Source organism: Paralichthys olivaceus, chromosome 1 (genome assembly GCF_024713975.1).
Source record: "Paralichthys olivaceus isolate ysfri-2021 chromosome 1, ASM2471397v2, whole genome shotgun sequence".
Taxonomy (NCBI): domain Eukaryota; kingdom Metazoa; phylum Chordata; class Actinopteri; order Pleuronectiformes; family Paralichthyidae; genus Paralichthys; species Paralichthys olivaceus.
Window position 1 is genome coordinate 6,303,702 of NC_091093.1, and position 17,762 is coordinate 6,321,463.

Genomic DNA, 17,762 nt, shown 5'->3' on the forward strand with positions numbered 1-17,762 from the left:
CAGAAACACCTGGTTGTTGCTCCTGTTTCTTTAAGGCCCCCCTCCTGATAACGATCAGTCCACTCTGATTGGACAACAACAGCGTATGCGTAGGTAGGAAATGTGACCTCCTGTGCCACGCTAGCTGCTTGTCTTGCATTCTACAAATATTGTCACGGTTGTGGTTTTGTTTGGTCACGTTTTGGTGTATTTTGTCACGGTTGTGTATTTTCTGTTTTCCTCTAATCTTCCCCCCTGTGTTCCTCTCATGTTCTCTTCTGCCTTCCTCTGTGCTCCACCCTGTGATTCTCCTGTGTTGTTCTCTGTGTCCCTCTCCTGTGTTCCCCTCCTTGTCCCTCGCTATGTTTCACCCTGTGCCTCTCCAGTGTTCATCCCTGTCTTGGTTATTGTAATTGTGTTCTCGTTGATGAGTTTGTTCAGTGTTTCCTGTTTTATTTTGTAGTCCTTGCTCCCTGTGTGTTTTCACCCTTTGACTTCCTGCCCTCATCAGGTTCACCTGTTTGTCTTGTGCCACCTGTCCCCAGTTACTCATTAGTTCCAGTGAGTATTTAAGTCTTTGTGTTCCCCCCATGTGATTGTTGGTTCGTCATCTTCGATTCTAGTCATGTCCTGCTCATGTGTCCCGTCAGCTCTCGTCACGTTTCCCCATAAGTTGTTTCCTGTCATTCCTGTGTTCCACTCCTGTTTTTTGAGTGCGTCTTTTGCTTCCTGAAGATTTCTTTTGTTACGTTTACCCCCTGTTAAATAAAATACACTTTTTGTTAAACCATATTTAGTTTCTGCGTTTTGGTCCTTCCCTTCCCTTTTTTCCTACCACGTCCATTCCCTCCCCACGCACCTCCCAAAAACCCGACAAATATGGGGCTCCGTGGTGTCGAATGACATCACAATACCTTGTAAGAACCAGCCGGGCTACTGACGGCACACTGTTTAGCTGCAGTGCTTTCTGAATGAGAGGAGCTTTACCACTATGATCTTTTTAACTGAAAAAGCACAATATGTCTACTTTAACAACTAAAATCATATTCAAAACAATATAACAATGTGGAGATGTTTCAGTCAGAGTAATAATGTTTAATCAGCCTATAAAAGAAACAAAGACTGTTCTGATATCCATTGAATTTGAAAGACCGCAGCTTTCAGAAAATAAGAATAACCAGTGCACATATTACACAGGAATCTGTACTTTCCCAACAATGTGCCTGTGAAACAAATGACCACCATTAAACAAAGAAACCTTTAGTAAAACTTTAAATTGATTGCTCACAGGAGACAAAAATGCCACACTAATTATTGGGAAAAATATGATCACTGAAGGGAGCTGTTATGCTGTGGGCCCTTTTCTGAATTAGTGTGTTACACGGTGGAATATACGCTTAATCACTGTTCACAGGCTGCTCGGGAAGGTGAACTGGGGTAATGGACGATGGCTTAATGGTTGATGGTGAAGCAGGGAAAGAAGGAGAGGAGGTTATAATGCCAAGAAATAGAATAGTGTAGATACAGAGTTACCGTGGATGGATGGATGGATGGATGGATGCATGGACGGACGGATGGATGGTTGTTTGAGGTAATGATTGAAATATTTTGACAGAGACGTCATTTTGGAGGCAAAAACTGAGCCATTGCTTTAGTGTAATGTTGTATCAACATCTCATAATGGAATGGACTATCCCGCTTATAGTGTGATTAAATGAAAACTTAACCAAAGCCCTTCATGCATGTAAGTTGAATCATTTGACTTGAAGGACAGACAGTAGGAATGAAAGAGGCAAAGCTAAGTTTCATTTAGTATACACTATGGCTTAGAGCTGTCACTTTTTATTCAAAATGTTTAATATAGGTGGAATAGTTCATGTTCAAACTTCAATGATCTGTTTGAAGGGATCAGACTTGCTTTTGATTTTAGCGTCCATGTTATCAGGTTAGAGCAGCCACACTGCCCAGCGTGAGCCATGCTGCTCATTAAGAGAGTTGGGGCCTGTTTTGTCTGTGTACTGCACACAGTTCACAACAGAATAGACAGTGAAAATAATCTTTCATCACAGTTTCATATCTATATCTGTAGAATATGTCACAGACATATATATTTGCAACACTTCCTGTACCTGTTTCAAGGTGAAACCACTTAGTTTTAACCCAGTTTTCATCATTATTGCAGGAACAGAAGATGCGCAACTTCATACTGTAGAGTCCTGGCATTTAGTTGACTACAAAAGCTGCTTTGATTAGAGGAGAAACATCTTCATACCAGAAACGTCAATTAGCAGCTCCGCAGACACGTATCAGACAGGCCTTCTATGTGAACAACAGACGTGTTTGAGACAACAGATCGGCGACACAGCCGTCACAAGCTGCACAAGTAGCCAGCAGGCCTGGGTGTTATGCAAAGGCTCAGTGTTTACAACATGAGGGTCAAGTTTTAAAGCCAAGTCTGAGGAATCATCAAATGAAAGGATAGGTAAAGAGACAAAGCCGCAAATCAAGGCGATAATTCTCTCCGTCTCTTTAAACTTCCGTCTACGCTCTCTCTCTCTATATATATATAAAACTCTCTCTCTCTGTCTGTCTCTCTCTCTCTCTCTCTCTCTGTCATGGCGGAGTGAGTGTGTGTGGAGCTGAGAGCTGGTGGTGGTTTCTGAGCGTTAAATCGTTTCATTTGCCTTATTTTCTCACTATTTAATGTTATATTTCTCACATAGTTTAATAATCACGTTATACCACAGTAGTTTATAGTTGGTGTTGGTGTATTTGTGTGTTTCCCCTCGCCGGCGTCTTGCCGGTAGCGTGGCAGGCACCATGTCTGCCGCGAGTTTTAAACATCTCACCCGCAAACACGGTGTGAAGATCTCTGCCACCTTCCCCTGCAGCGTGGAGGACATCAGCCTCGCTGTGGGGGAGAAGGTCGGCCACAGCGGCGTCGTGTCGGCCGCTAGAATGAACAGTGCCGTGGTTGTTTTCCTGGACCGAGTGGAGAAGGTGAACTCGGTCGTCGAGACAGGAATCACCGTGAACGGCGTCTTCGTACAGGTGCTACCTCTGTCCCAACCCGCCACCAAGGTAGTCCTGTCCAACGTCCCCCCCTTCATAACCGATGAGTTCCTCAGCAGAGAGCTGTCCAGACACGGGAAGGTGGCGTCCCCGATCCGCAAGATGTTGTCTGGATGTAAGTCTCCGTTACTGAAACACGTAGTGTCTCACCGGAGACAGCTCTATATGATACTCAACAACCGGAGCGAGGAGCTCAACCTTCGCTTCCACGTTAAAGTAGATGATTACGACTACGTGATTTTCGCCACTTCATCGGTGATGAAGTGCTTCGGTTGTGGAGAGGAGGGACACACGGTGAGAGCCTGTCCGAGGCGGAGCGACCCGGCTCCACCCGGCCCGGAAGCGGCTGCGGACGCTGGAGCCCCCGCCGCTCCACCGGCACCGGCACCGGAGCGGCGGAGGTCTCCGGCCTGGGGCGCCGCTCCCGTGGCGGCGGACCTTCCGCCCGGGGGGCCTGCCGCCGCGGGACCGGCGGCCCGGGCCGAGCGGCCGATCGCCGCTCCGCGGACCTCTCCGCGGAGACCCGCCGCTGTGGCCGACCCGACACACAGGGTGAGTACTGTTAATGCACAGGGTGTGAGGGTGGAGGGTATTTTGGGTGAGGAGGGTGTTTTGGGTGAGGTAGGGGAAAGGGAGGTGGGAGGTGAAGGGAAAGAAGAAAGTGGTGGGAGTGGGGTGTGTATGAAACAGGTGGAGGAGAAGACAGGTGAGGAGGAAAGGAAAGGGGGTGAAGAAAAGAGTGAGCAGCAAGGGAAGGGTGGAGAAATCAATGTAAATAAAGGAAATAAAACTGGAGAGAGTAGTGTGTCATGGAGTGAACAGGTGGAGGAGGCTGAGATGGAGGAAGAAGCAGGAAAAGCAGTCAAACCAAAACAAACAATAAAACGCAGGCGATCAACCAGAGGTGCAACCAACGAAGCCAAAAACAGCAAAGTGGAGGAAAATCAGAATAACAGTGATGAAAGTGAGAATGAGTGTGTGTCTGACAGCAGCGATGTGCCAAGTTTTAACAGTAGTCAAAAAAAAAAAATGTTCACTGGAGAAAAATTAAAACATTTCCTTCATCAAACTAAAAACCAACACGGGGTGAAGGTGGAAGAACACTTCCCAGACTTAGGTCTTTTTATTTCCTCGGCCAGACTCCACATGAGCCAGAGGGAAGAGTCTGGCCTCACAGATCAGGAGGTTTTTAGGTTAAAGAAGCTTGTGCTCAAAGCAAAAAAACAACTGAGCAGTGATGGAAAAGGCAGCAATGTGTGTTTTAATTAACTTATTGTTTTCTATTATAGTTTTTAACATCTCTACCACTATGGATGTTTTTAAAATAGGTGTTTTAAACGTAAACGGTGCAAGAGACCAAAAGAAAAGACATTTTATTTATGAATCAGCCAAAATGGAAAAAATAGATGTCTTCTTTTTACAAGAAACGCATAGTGATTTTAACAATGAGTCTGACTGGAGGAGGGAGTGGGAAGGGGAAGCCATTTTAAGTCACAACACCTCCCTCAGTGGAGGAGTGGGCTTCCTCTTCTCACGGGCTTTTAAACCCAAGGCACTGGAGGTCCAACATTTTATCGAGGGGAGGCTTCTTTTAGTCAAAGCTCAGTTCGACCATTTTGCTGCTGTTTTTATCAACATTTATGCTCCAACATCTGGTGCAGAGAGGAAGCAGTTTTTAGTCAAAGTAAATGACGTTTTAAATGGTTGCTCTACGGAGGATTTTTTATTCTTGGGGGGGGATTTTAACTGCACTGAAGATGCGATTTTAGATCGGAACCACACAGAGCCTCATGCAGCCTCTCAGCACGCCTTGAAGCAGCTGGTCCGCTCTCACGGCCTGGTGGATGTGTGGAGGAGGATGCACCCAGACTCCAGACAGTACACCTGGTCCCACTTCAGAGAGAGCAGGGTCTCCTTAGCCAGACTAGATCGTATTTATTGTTTTAAACATAATTTTAACATATTTAAACACTGCGCCATTATGCCTGCAGGTTTTACTGATCATTCCCTTGTTTTATCTCATGTTTTTGTCAGGAATGTTTTACCAAAGAGCGCGTATTGGCATTTTAATTCCGTTTTAACATTTGATAACAATTTTAAAGATGTTTTTACGTATTTTTGGGGTGTTTTTAGACAGACGAAGGGTGATTTTAGCAGTCTTAGGCAGTGGTGGGACCATGGGAAGACGCAAATACGTCTATTGTGTCAGCAGCATACCCTCAATGTCACACGAGACGCCACCCGATCTATGAAAGATCTAGAGACCGGTATAGTGGAACTAGAACATTTAAGTGAGTCCACCGGAAATCGAGGCTATATTGAAAGCCTCAAAGAGAAAAAAAGGGCTTTAGCCGACCTGTTTGAAAGTAAAGTACAGGGCGCATTGGTCAGGTCCCGATTCCAAAACATCAGTGAGATGGATGCTCCAACCAGCTACTTCTTCAGTCTGGAGAAAAAGAACGGGCAGAGGAAAGTAATCCACACCCTGCTTGCGGACACAGGGGAAGAGCTAGTGGAACCACGCCAGATAAGAGAGCGGGCTGTGAGTTTTTATCAAGCGCTGTACTCTTCTGAGGAAAGAGAAGAACAGAATGACACAGAGGTTTTCTTTTCAGAACTACCTCAAATCTCAGAAGAGTCCAACTCACAGCTCGCCGCCCCCCTCCGGATGCAGGAGCTTCTGACCGCCCTGCAGGGCATGCAGGGTAGGCGGGCTCCTGGCATTGACGGCCTCACAGCGGAGTTTTATAAAGCTTACTGGGACATTTTATCTCAAGATATTTTACAGGTTTTTAATGAATGTCTGGCCTCTGGTTCCATGCCAGTGTCCTGCAGGAGGGCAGTCCTCACACTGCTCCCAAAGAAGAGGAACCTGCAGGACATTAGGAACTGGCGCCCTGTGTCATTGCTCTGTGTGGATTACAAACTTCTGTCCAAAGCATTGGCCTCCAGGCTGGGAAGGGCTATGGAGCAGGTCATCCACCGGGATCAGACCTACTGCGTGCCCGGCAGGTCCATGGTGGACAATGTCCACCTCATTCGAGATATTTTGGATGTCTCCAGTTCATTAGATGTAGATATAGGCTTGATTTCCCTAGACCAAGAAAAAGCTTTTGACCGCGTTGAACGCAGCTTCCTGTGGAAAGTAATGGAGAAGTTTGGGTTCAGCGCTGGCTTCATAGCTAAGATCAAGGTGCTGTACAGTGACGTTGAGAGTGTGCTGAAGTTCAACGGCAGTCTGAGTGCTCCTTTCAGGGTGTGTAGAGGTGTCAGGCAGGGCTGTGCTCTGTCAGGGATGCTCTATGCACTCTCCCTGGAACCTCTTCTCCACAGATTAAGGTCTAGCCTTCAGGGTGTGTTTTATCCGGGTTTTAGGGGAAACATGATTTTATCCGCTTACGCGGATGATCTTATTGTTTTTATTAAAGACCAGGAGGACACAGATATTTTAGCTAAAATTATAAAAAATTTTAGTGTGGCATCGGCAGCGAGGGTTAACTGGAAAAAAAGCGACGCCCTCGCTGTTGGGGAGTGGCCTGGCGGTCTCCCAGTTCTCCCCCAAAACTTACAATGGAAAAGGGAGGGAATTAAGTACCTCGGGGTGTTTTTAGGAAAAAAAGAAATACTTAAGAAGAACTGGGAGAGTGTCACCGAAAAAATAGAAAACAGACTTTTAAAATGGAAATGGCTGCTCCCAAAAATGTCTCTTAGAGGGAGGGTACTGGTTTTAAATAACCTTGTAGCATCCCAACTGTGGCACCGTCTAATGTGTGTGGAGCCCCCCCCGGGCTTGCTTGATACGGTACAAAAAAAAATGGTGGATTTTTTCTGGGGAGGGCTACACTGGGTGCCACAGGGGGTGCTGTTTTTAGCCAGGGAGGAGGGGGGACAGGGCCTCGTCCACTTGGCCAGCCGGACTGCCACTTTTAGACTCCAATTTATCCAAAAGTACCTCACAGGTCCAGCAGATCTGGCGTGGAGAGATGTGACCAGCAGCATCCTTAGGCGTGCCAATAACCTGGGGTTGGATGATGCTCTGTTTTTAACAGATGTTAAATTCTTAAAATTAAGTGGGTTGCCTCCTTTTTATCAAGGTGTTTTTAAATCATGGGCCCTTTTTAACAAAGAAAGGTGCCACAAAGCTGACTCTCTGTACTGGTTGTTGAGAGAACCACTTGTAAATGGAGCCAGACTGGACGTCAGCAACACAACAACACCCGGCCTAATGGCGGCGCTGACCCAGTCTGGAACGGTGACTTTACAGCAGCTGGTGGATGCAGTGGGGCCGGCACTCAACAACACCCAGGCCCTGGGCTCCCTGCTGAGGATGCAGTCTACCCGGGTGGCTCAGAGGATCCTGGAGCTCTGGACCCAGAGGCTCTCCCAAGGAGAAAGGGACCTCCTGAGGGCCTACCAGAAGGGGGAGAACGAGCCAGATACCACAGACCCCTACCCGGGGATTATCCTGAGCCCAGACCTGGGAGGAAAGACCGGCCCCCTACTAACTGAAATAAACAAACAAAAACTAACCATACACAGAGCCGACAAAGAGACATTTTACAGGAACTGTGTCAAAAGCATCCACCAGACCGGACTGAGCAGCAGACCCCCCACTGTGTGGACAAAGAGGTGGGGAGACAATGGACCCAGCCCGCAGTGGAGGATTTTATACAAACCTCCCCTTAAGAAACGAACAGGCGACCTCCAGTGGAGAATTTTACACGGCGCCGTCGCTTCCAATGCTTTTATTTCTATTCTTAATCCCACCGTTCTTAACAAGTGTCCATTTTGCGACCTGCGTGAGACTATTTATCACGTTTTTACTGAGTGCAAGAGACTGACAAGTTTCTTCTCTCTTTTAACTGCGGTTTTTAGTAGTTTTAACGTCATTTTTACTGAGAAGGTTTTTATCATGGGAGCTGGATACAACAAAAAAAATAAGAATAAATGGCAGCTCCTGAACCACCTCTCAGGTGAGGCCAAGATGGCCATTTACATTAGCAGGAAGAACAGGGTCGAGAACAGAGACGGGCAGGAAGCGAGGGCGGTGTGGGTGGTAAACCTCCGGGCCAGACTCAGACTCGAGTTCAGCTTTTACAAACTAGTGTCTGATCTCGAGTCTTTTAAAAGAATTTGGTGTTTTAATGACATACTCTGCACCGTCACCAACAATGAGCTGTCTTTTCCACACTTTTTAGCAGACTGAGCTGTTTCTTTCTTAGGTTTTATTTTGCATCAGCATTAATTATTTTTTACATGATACTGTAAAACGACTGGACGTAAATTGAAAGATATGTAAATAAAGTGTTGTGAAAAAATCAAAAAAATCTCTCTCTCTCTATACCTGAACAGGCCATGACAGTTCTGTCAGCATATATTTGCTCAGTCAACATAGAGTATCTGAGTAACTCACAGATTCCTCGATTCTTTCCATTACTTCTTTTATTCGTACAGTTTCTTTCATTCCATCCTTCGCTGCGTCTGGGTCGTGTTGAGGTAATTTTACCAGTCAGAAAACATTTCTTCACAGGCATTAGCCAGCAAAGTGTGAAGAGTCAAACTAATCTGTCTTGAGAGAGTGTTCCTGCTGCCTTCACATGACATAAATGATGGACATTATGTTTCCGAAAGTCGCACACATGCAGTGATAAGGCCCATATTTAACAGCAAGCACTTCTCAGAGTCTTTGTGATGGGGATACAGGAGCGGTTATGACTATGGAACCGATACAGCGCACCACAACAGTTCTGAACCAACTGCCCTGATTTAATGTCTGCTCCTCCATCTCTTAGCCTCTATTTGATGGATCTTTATGTCTGTCTATGCATACTATGTGACACAGAACTGTATTTACTGGTTAATAAAATCACAATGTCTTCATAAAAATTGGGTGGAGGAAATAGAAAGTAATCTACAAAGGCCATGGTGTGTAAAATTGGATTTTCCATAGGAGCCACAGAGAGGAACAGTTGTCGATAGAGGTGGATGCACACTAGCGTGTTTATCACTTTGCCTTTTTAATGCAGAGAGGAGGAAGAAAAGTTCATGAAGAATAATAGTCCCTTATACTTTGTCATTTGCATCCATTGTTTGGGGATCATAGTTATTGGGCAACATAGCAGCAATAAAGTAACATATTTGTCTGACTCAGCATTTTCTTGCGATTCAAAGAGGTGCAATTCTTCTGAGCAAATGCTGGAAAGTCACAGTCACGAAGTAGACCTGCTGTAAATGAGTGTGCATTTCACACTACATTACAGTTACCTCAGTGCAACTCTGAGTTACTTGCATCTGGAGACAAACACTGCAACAGTCTCTAAAAGATGTGGTCCTGGGGTGTGGTCCCTCGTCCACTGGACGTGATGCAGAAATACACACTGGTCACTGATGAGACCTGCTTCAGCTCCCCCCACTGGAAATGTCTATCTCCAGTTAACAATGTATTCATCTCGATCCGGTCTCTTTTCCCAAATGTGTGACGTGCCAGGATTGCACATGTGCATCTGGCCACCAAAAATGAGTATGCCACACACTTGTGTCCTCAAGGCCAGAGTTTGTGCCCGCAGTTTTAGGAAACGTCAGCCCAGAGAGATGAGAAGCCAAGAGGAGAAAGAGGGGTAAACGATAAAAGCCTCGTCTAGCTCATCAGTCGTGGTGACAATTTGCGCAGCCCTTAAATGTGAGATGAGGAGAGCATGGTCACTGCCCCTCCACTCATTCAAACAGATTCCCTTTCGGTCTCATTAAGTTGTAATTGCCCTGACAAAATATCACCCCCACTCTTCACTTTAAAGTGTCACGTTTTTTTTTTTCTTTTGTTTTCAAAAATGGGTACAAATGAGGTCTCCTGTAAAGAGGAATGAAAAGTAGATATTTAATAAAGTACTTGGTGACAGGCAGAGTTTCAGAGGGAACAGAACTATCGCCCTTTCAACTGCAATTTCTTTTTCCTTTCAGGGATGCTCTACACACAGTATGCATAAAGTAATGACTTTAATACTGCAAGAAAAGATATTACAGACATTTTTCCCATATTTAAAAGCAGTATCTTAATGACTCTGTGGGTCTCCCCACAAGGGGAATTTACTGACGGAAGCTGTTTCAAGAAGGTTGACAGACAGAGATTGTTCATGGTTTTATTCATGCAGTAATAATTCAACCACCACCAGAAACTGTTCGGTCAAATGAAGTATTTCACAACAGGGCAGTTTTTGAAACTTTTGTTTTTAATTTAAAAATGTGCTATGACACTGACTGACATCTTTTCATGATCACAAACGTGTATTCTTCCAACTATTGGCCTAATTACCCTGTAATCATTCTCCTTTGTGCCAGGGCATAGGATCAGATGTACTCCATTAAAGATCTCAGCAAGCCATGTCTCCACTTTGGTCCCTCAAATGAACGCTTCTCTATCGTGCAGTAATTGTAATAATGTGTCTGTCTGAATCAGGAAATAATATCACTGAAACCCGACACAGTCAAAACTTAAGATATTTCAAGGTTAGTAAATGTCTACAGCATAGCCCTTGAGACGACATCGTAAAACTGTCTTTTCAAATTTTTAAAAGTCAAAATTATTAGAGTTGCCTTTTTGAGTTTCCGCCTCAGCAAAGTCATTTTCTCATTTTGAAGGACAATTTGAAGCAGACCTGATCAAAACATATTTCTGTAAGTCTGCTAATATCAGACAGCTAGTCCATCTGCATTCATATTCACAGCCGTTGAATTAACTGTTTATGTTTACGCTGTGTGGCTAAAGCTAATCACCCAGATGTACAGATTTAATTTCATTGTTTAGAGTGGGTTCGTCTTTCCTCTAAAACCCATCGCTCCTCAGTGATGTCCTGATAAATAAGTGGTTGCTAAATAAGGAAGAACTTATGCTTTACTGATACCCTGACATAGAGCATATCTTTAACACTGCACTAAATCTCTTTACATACAGTGTGTGATCGACTGTGTGTCATCTATTTCTCAACATTTTCACTCCAGTAATAGTGGGATCACCAGAGTTGAGTGATGATGGGGAAATATTCTCACTCCACATAATGTGGAGTATTGATAGATTCCATGTCTCTGCTGACACTTGCACTGTGTGAGCCATATAATTTGACATACACAGTTCAGTGCCTTGTGTTGACAGTGTGTTTATGGGCAGTAATAAAACATTAATGTCTTTGTCAACCACTTCTTTTTGATGCCAAAATTGGGAGCAACGCCACAACAACACTGTGCAGCAGCCCTTGTCATACTTAGTTGTTTAGCCAGGAAAGAAATTCAGCTAACATCGCAAGAAGGTTATTTATCTTGGCTAGCCATTGCCCCGGGCTGAAAACGGCAAAGCACTTAATAGCGAACAAGTGACATCTTTTTTCAAATGATTCAACAGTCATCTAAAAACAGAGCTGACCAGTAGCCTGCAGCTATTGTTAGTGTCTAGTGTGACTTATAGCATTGTGTCACTGCACCCGCAGAGGGGCAAACACAGGCTTAACATAAATTAAAGTCTCCCAAAATAACAATGTAAAACTTGAAAAACAAAGCAGGCCAAACAAGGCGAGCACTGTCTACAATGAACCCTGTATGAAGTGATCTATTTTCATTCTGTGCGCTGATATTAGTGAGCAGATCAATACAAAACAACTACATGGGTGCAGCACAGCCCTGATTTAAATGAGAACAAATTATTTCATGGCAATAAGCAGTTCAAATATTTGATTTAAAATGTATTATTATGAATGAAGAGCGCAGCACACTACTCTCATTATGTATCAGTTCAATGTTTAATATATTAACTACATTTGCTAAAAGATTTGGTCAAATAAAGAATGTGTATTTTTTTAAGTGTGTGTGTGTGTGTGCGTACTAACTGTGCCATACTTTATTAATGACTTTTCTCTTTCTATGCATTTTAATAAAGTACAGTATTGCAGTATGGTGAAAAATTAAACAGGATCTTCTTGGCCAGTTGGTCCGGTGCCTGCTGACACAATCTGCCATTGGGAAAGGGGGCAGCCCATGACCCACTTTATGTTTTTTCAAACCTCAGTGAAGTCCACCACAAAACAGAAACTGTGATCTAGAACTACAAAGATATAACATTGGTCCGTGCATAGACACATAGAGGACTATGAATACAACTACCGTTTGCAGTATGTACTGTACCTTAAAGAAGAAGAAAAAGGATGCAGCTTCTTTCAGTTTTTCCATAGTTCAACACAGTTTTAAGTTATTGCCTTGTGTATTGAGGTCTTACTGTAAGGGATATATTGAAGTAAATAAGACAAATAAAGCTAGAATTGATGGTAAAATACAGAATACGTTAACTCTGATAGGTATAAAGTGAACCCTCAAATTCCCTCCTCACAGGATCAGGATTTCTCTAAAATAAGATTTTTGCAGATTTTGAAGAGAAATTTTTGTGAGAAAGTTGGATTTTCATAGATGCATAGGCTCAAACCAAAGGGAACAACTATTTGCAGTTTCCATGCAAACATCTGATGAGTAAAACCTGTGTTTCACTACAAGGGGTTGTAAGGTAATAATGAGGGGTTTCAATATGGTTTATGAGATTGTGAAAATATATATACAAAAATAACTGTAAGAGTCAACTATGCTTCTTAGCTGAGACCACAGTGTCCTTCAGGAGACGTTTTCTGACATATCCTTCACATTGGTTTCTATTAAAATAAACAAATGTGGATTTTCAAATGTATGTTTTTATATTTTTTTGTAATGCATATTCAGTGTTTGGAGCAATATTCTTTTTGAAAGGTTAAATTGACAAAACCGTTCCTGGATCATGAGGCGACAGCCAGTTGGTTGGTTCTTATATCCACATCAGCTGACAGTACCGTTAACAGATCATAGTGTAACAAGGGTAATAAATATAAAGCAGAGGCAGGCCCTTGCATGAACTCAGGGAAAAAGTGTAATGAGGCTGCTCCAGCGTGATAGTCACTCTCAATCTGTGCCAAACCACAGCGTAGCTCCTGTAGAGGATGTTCGGTATTCTTGGCAAAGATTCATGAAAACAGATTTTTGTTGAAGCCTGTTGAAATCCAAAGGCCTCCACTGGAGAGATAAGAGACCTCCTGTCACAGCAAGGTGGGCTACTGAGTGAGCTGCCCACAGTGCTACAGAAGGAATTATGCATAGAGGCCTGGAGAGACTGGGTGAAAAAAAGATCTATGCATGTTTCTGTCTTACATTGTAGTAATCTGCAATTCTATTTTATCTGGTTGTCTTCAATTAATTATTTATGATTATCTTTTACTTGTATTCATCCATGTGTGTCTTTCTTGACCTGTTGGGGATGTTTGGATGGTTTCAAATATGTACAAGTCAGAAGGGAAATCAAGTGGTGCAGAGAATAAATGGACAGATACAGATCTCTCTGTTCTAAGTTTGGAAACAAAGGCATATATGGAAGGTCTGTGATATAGAGAAGGTTTTTTCCTGCCCCAAGTATCTGAATTAAGAGTTGTATTACAAATAATAAACGTGTAGCATAATGAAGAAACTAACCAAGGTCAAACTTAAAATATTAAGTAAGTACTGTACTGCGACTATGTTTTGGCTTCCTCATATTGCATATTTTCAGTTTTAGCCAAAGCAGACAAGTTTTGGTCAGTCAGACAGTTTGTTTTTTTCCCAAATTTTTCTCCAGAGTAAGATATCTCAACAAACTGCTGTAAAAGTGGGTCTGGATAGTCTTTGAACTCTTAGCTTGGAGATCCTCTCACCCAGGAACTCACTCCAACCGTGCTATACCAGCATGATTGAATAAAATTTAAATGAATGTGTTCCTTATAAGTCCAATAACTTATATATGCCAAATTTAAAGGAAGCATCACCCATGAAGAGAAATAGTTAGTCTTCTGTTTTTTTTCCAAAATTATACTGGAAATATCACCATGGCAGTCATTTTACATGTTGTCTAAAAATAATACACTTAGAACCTACTTACTTTGGATAAATGTATCATATCATAGAAATATTACTACACTGTCTACGAATGATCAAATATTTTGGTATGTAAAGACTAGATACACATATACACATCTGACATTTGTAACAAAGCCAACGGCTTAAAAATCGGTTGAGAATTCAAGAGTTATGAACATTTTATTGTGGCTACACCTCCTCCCTCAATGTGCATTAGAGGACGCAGCAGCACGTACCAAGGTGGTCCGGGTTAGATTCATGATTCAAAACAGCAAACAAGATGCAGTCTGATTAAATGTAAATATGTTTTATTCTGCTGAGTGATAGAATCAAAGCATCGTGTTAGACACATCCTTTGATTTTAGTCAACTGTTGTAAAGCTGCGACAGGAAGTCAGACACCTCTGAGATCGCATCGCTCTGAGAGATAGAGTGTCTGTGTGTGTGTGTGTGTGGCACTCTTATCAACGAGAATTCCTGTGTTTCATTTGCACAGCTACTACTACCACTACTATTTTTACTACTGATGCTTACTCCACTCAACGTTCAATACACAGAATACCATAATTCAAGACAGATTGAGGACGTTGATGTTAATAAACTCAATATGTTTCCTGGAGCGGTTCTCCAAAGTGAAATAATTAAATGTCAAAATCGTTTATTTATCATTTGCCACTCTTGTTGCCTTACATTTTTTTTAACAATATAATAATATATAATATAAACTTATAAAAATAGATAATAAAATAAAGCTTAAATTAGAAAATTAAGAGATCTGCACTGGAGCCACTGTTGACCTCTCCTGCTAAGGCCAGTTGTTCACATGTGCTTTAATATTGCTAATACATAACTTTATACACACTAGTGATGTGCACATGGACACGTGCCCCTGCACCTTGACCCATGAGTCAGTCGGGGCCAAAGCATAACAAAGCAGCGCTCTGACACTTTATATGCTGAATTGCATGCAATACTTGGCTGGGATCACTGGTCCAAACCCCCGACCTCTCTTTAGCTCTCATACACACACATGCAGTGAAGGGTCTAATGCCCTGGCTATCAATAACCGGCTGAAATATCAACCTCCTTCAGTCACACATTTCTTTGCATGCAAACAATAATTTATAATCTCACTTATCGGCAGCTTTATCATCAATTTGCAATTGTGGTTTTGGTTAATGCATGTGATGAGTGTTGATGATAGGTTTCAAGTTTTTACACTGAGTAATATCCCTTGCTTTTCTCTATTTGTTGGGTCAGAAAGAAGATGCTTAAGAACAGGAGTGGTGTGTTGGGTAAGGTTGGAGTCATAGATAAAGGCGGGTACAGGTTGGCATCAATAACTCCCTGTCTTCATCAGAGAACAGGACACACCTCACTGTGTTCTTATTATGTGCATAATATTGTCGAGGATTAGTCAGGGTTACAATAATGTATTCCATGTAGATACATTCTGAAACCTGCCCCAACGGTGCCACTGGTTTATTCTCTTTTTGAGGGATAAGAGCTGCGAGTGCTTTTTACCAACATTTGTGAATCACAGAAGCTTTTTCCTGTGTTCCTTTCATCTTTGGTGCAAAATGTTTTCCATTAGATTACCATTAGATCACTGCAGTTTCTGCACTAACCATCTATAGGGTATGGCTAGTGGCTTGTACGTATTGCGTTAGATCCAATGTCTGCTGACTGGGTGGTTAAGTTCTAAAGCTCCAGTGTGTAAGATTTAGGTGAAAGGGATCTATTTGCAGAGATTTTATGTAAAATAACCCTAGAAATGGTTTCGAGAGTGTGTTTCATATAAATCGTAAGAATTTTGTTTTTTTCTTTACCCTAGAATGGGCCATTTATATATCAAAACTGTATATTTACATCGATGGGAGTCCTTTCTATGGAGGCCGCCATGTTTTTCACAGTCAGCCAAAGTGGACAAACTAAAAACATTTTTTATGACAACTGAAGATTCCACAGTTTGTATTTCATGTTTGGAAGGGGAGGGTGAGGTGAGGGGTGTTCAGCTGCAACATGCAACCTCACCACTAGATGTCACTAAATTCTACACACTGTACCTTTAACAACACAAAATATGTGGTGCTCAGGATGAATATATGCACCTCAATTAAGTTATCTGCTTCACACACAGACACACATATATAATATACAAAATGTATTTCCAGTTTATTGAGCACATTCTGTTGTGTGCAGTGAGTTGTGCTCTCAGTACATTTTCAATTACAAATCACTGCATAAACATTGATACACCTCTCCAATTTATGTCAGACGCTCTCTTCTCTTTTGATTGTTGATTTGTTATTTGATTGACATTCTCTGGTACACAACATCTATTGCTTTTCAAATCTCTCTGACAATTCCCATTAAAAGTTGTTATTTTTGGGGGTTTAGTTTGTCCTCCCTCTTGAGGGTAGAGGAAATTGAGGACATTTATTGATCTTTATTTATTATATTTCACTTTTTTTTAATTATTGTTATTTTTTGAGTTTCTTTGAGTGAAAAACTGCAGGACACTAACAATATCTCAAAATAACCAAACTAAGATGGGTATTTTATACCTTCTTTAAATTATGTTTATAAAATCTACATCTTCCTCCCTCAAACTGCCCAGTCATGGACTCAAACTAAATTATATGAAAAAATCCTTTCACCAAAAATATTCCTTTTGTCACTTTTAACCAGAAGCTGTCACTTCATATGAGACCTCACTTTTTTTTTCTCTTATACCATTCACTTGCTGCTGCAGGATAGTGACAAATGATGTGCTCTCTGAAGAGATAACATCCAAACACTAAGGACTGTCTGCCCTTGAAACAAATTATGACTTCCCTCCCAAAACTGAAATCAATACATACATTATAATTTCTGAACCTCCCTTACCTGATCAGTTTTCTTGGCTCCCTATAGCCTTGTACTTTAATGCTCTGCATTAGTGCAGCTTCATACCTCTGCATTAGTTTGTAAGTATTATTATACTTCTTTTTTGTCCTGCAGTCAGTAGTTGTGCTCTCACTGCATCTGAAATCACACATCCCAGGTCCTCACTAAATGCACGAGCAGGATCTTTGCCACTAGGTGTAGCTGAAGCACTCAGGTACCAGCAGCAGTGCTCAAGAAAACTTGCTCTCCCTGATGCCAGCTTGATGCTGCTTTGCAACAATCCTGCAAGGTGAAAAACACAGGATCATTGTGTGACCATTGCTTAGCACCTCTTTTAAACACAAACTTGTCCTTTTCAATAATGTAATGGCTGGAAAATACGTTTATGATAACATATTTACAAGTATCAAGGTAAACTCATGCTTGAGCCCTTGCAGACTGATTGTTCAGTGCCGAATACCAGTTGTGCCGTTTTTGTTCCAGACAATCGTTCGTCTGTAAACACAACTTGAGTTCTATATGCAGAATAACTTCAGGGGATGTGCACTTCCTCCAACATGACCTCCTTCCCTTCCCTGCAGCTTCCTCTCTGTCCTATGATATGTCTGCATTATTCACTCTCCAGCAGATTGCAGAAAGATCAGTGGGGGTGAGGGGGTGCTAGAGGTTAGCGCACTGATTATGCCATTTCTTTTCTTCCTTTCAAATCGCCAGCCTCTGCTCTTGAAATGTAACAATCACCACGAGGGTGTGATGGAAGACGCCGACATTCGACCTGATTTTGCACAGATCTATGACCGTTAGCTCTGCGCCTGGTTTCTACGCGCTGCATGTAACTTAAAGTGACACTTGCCTGAAGCTCCCTTGGAGGCG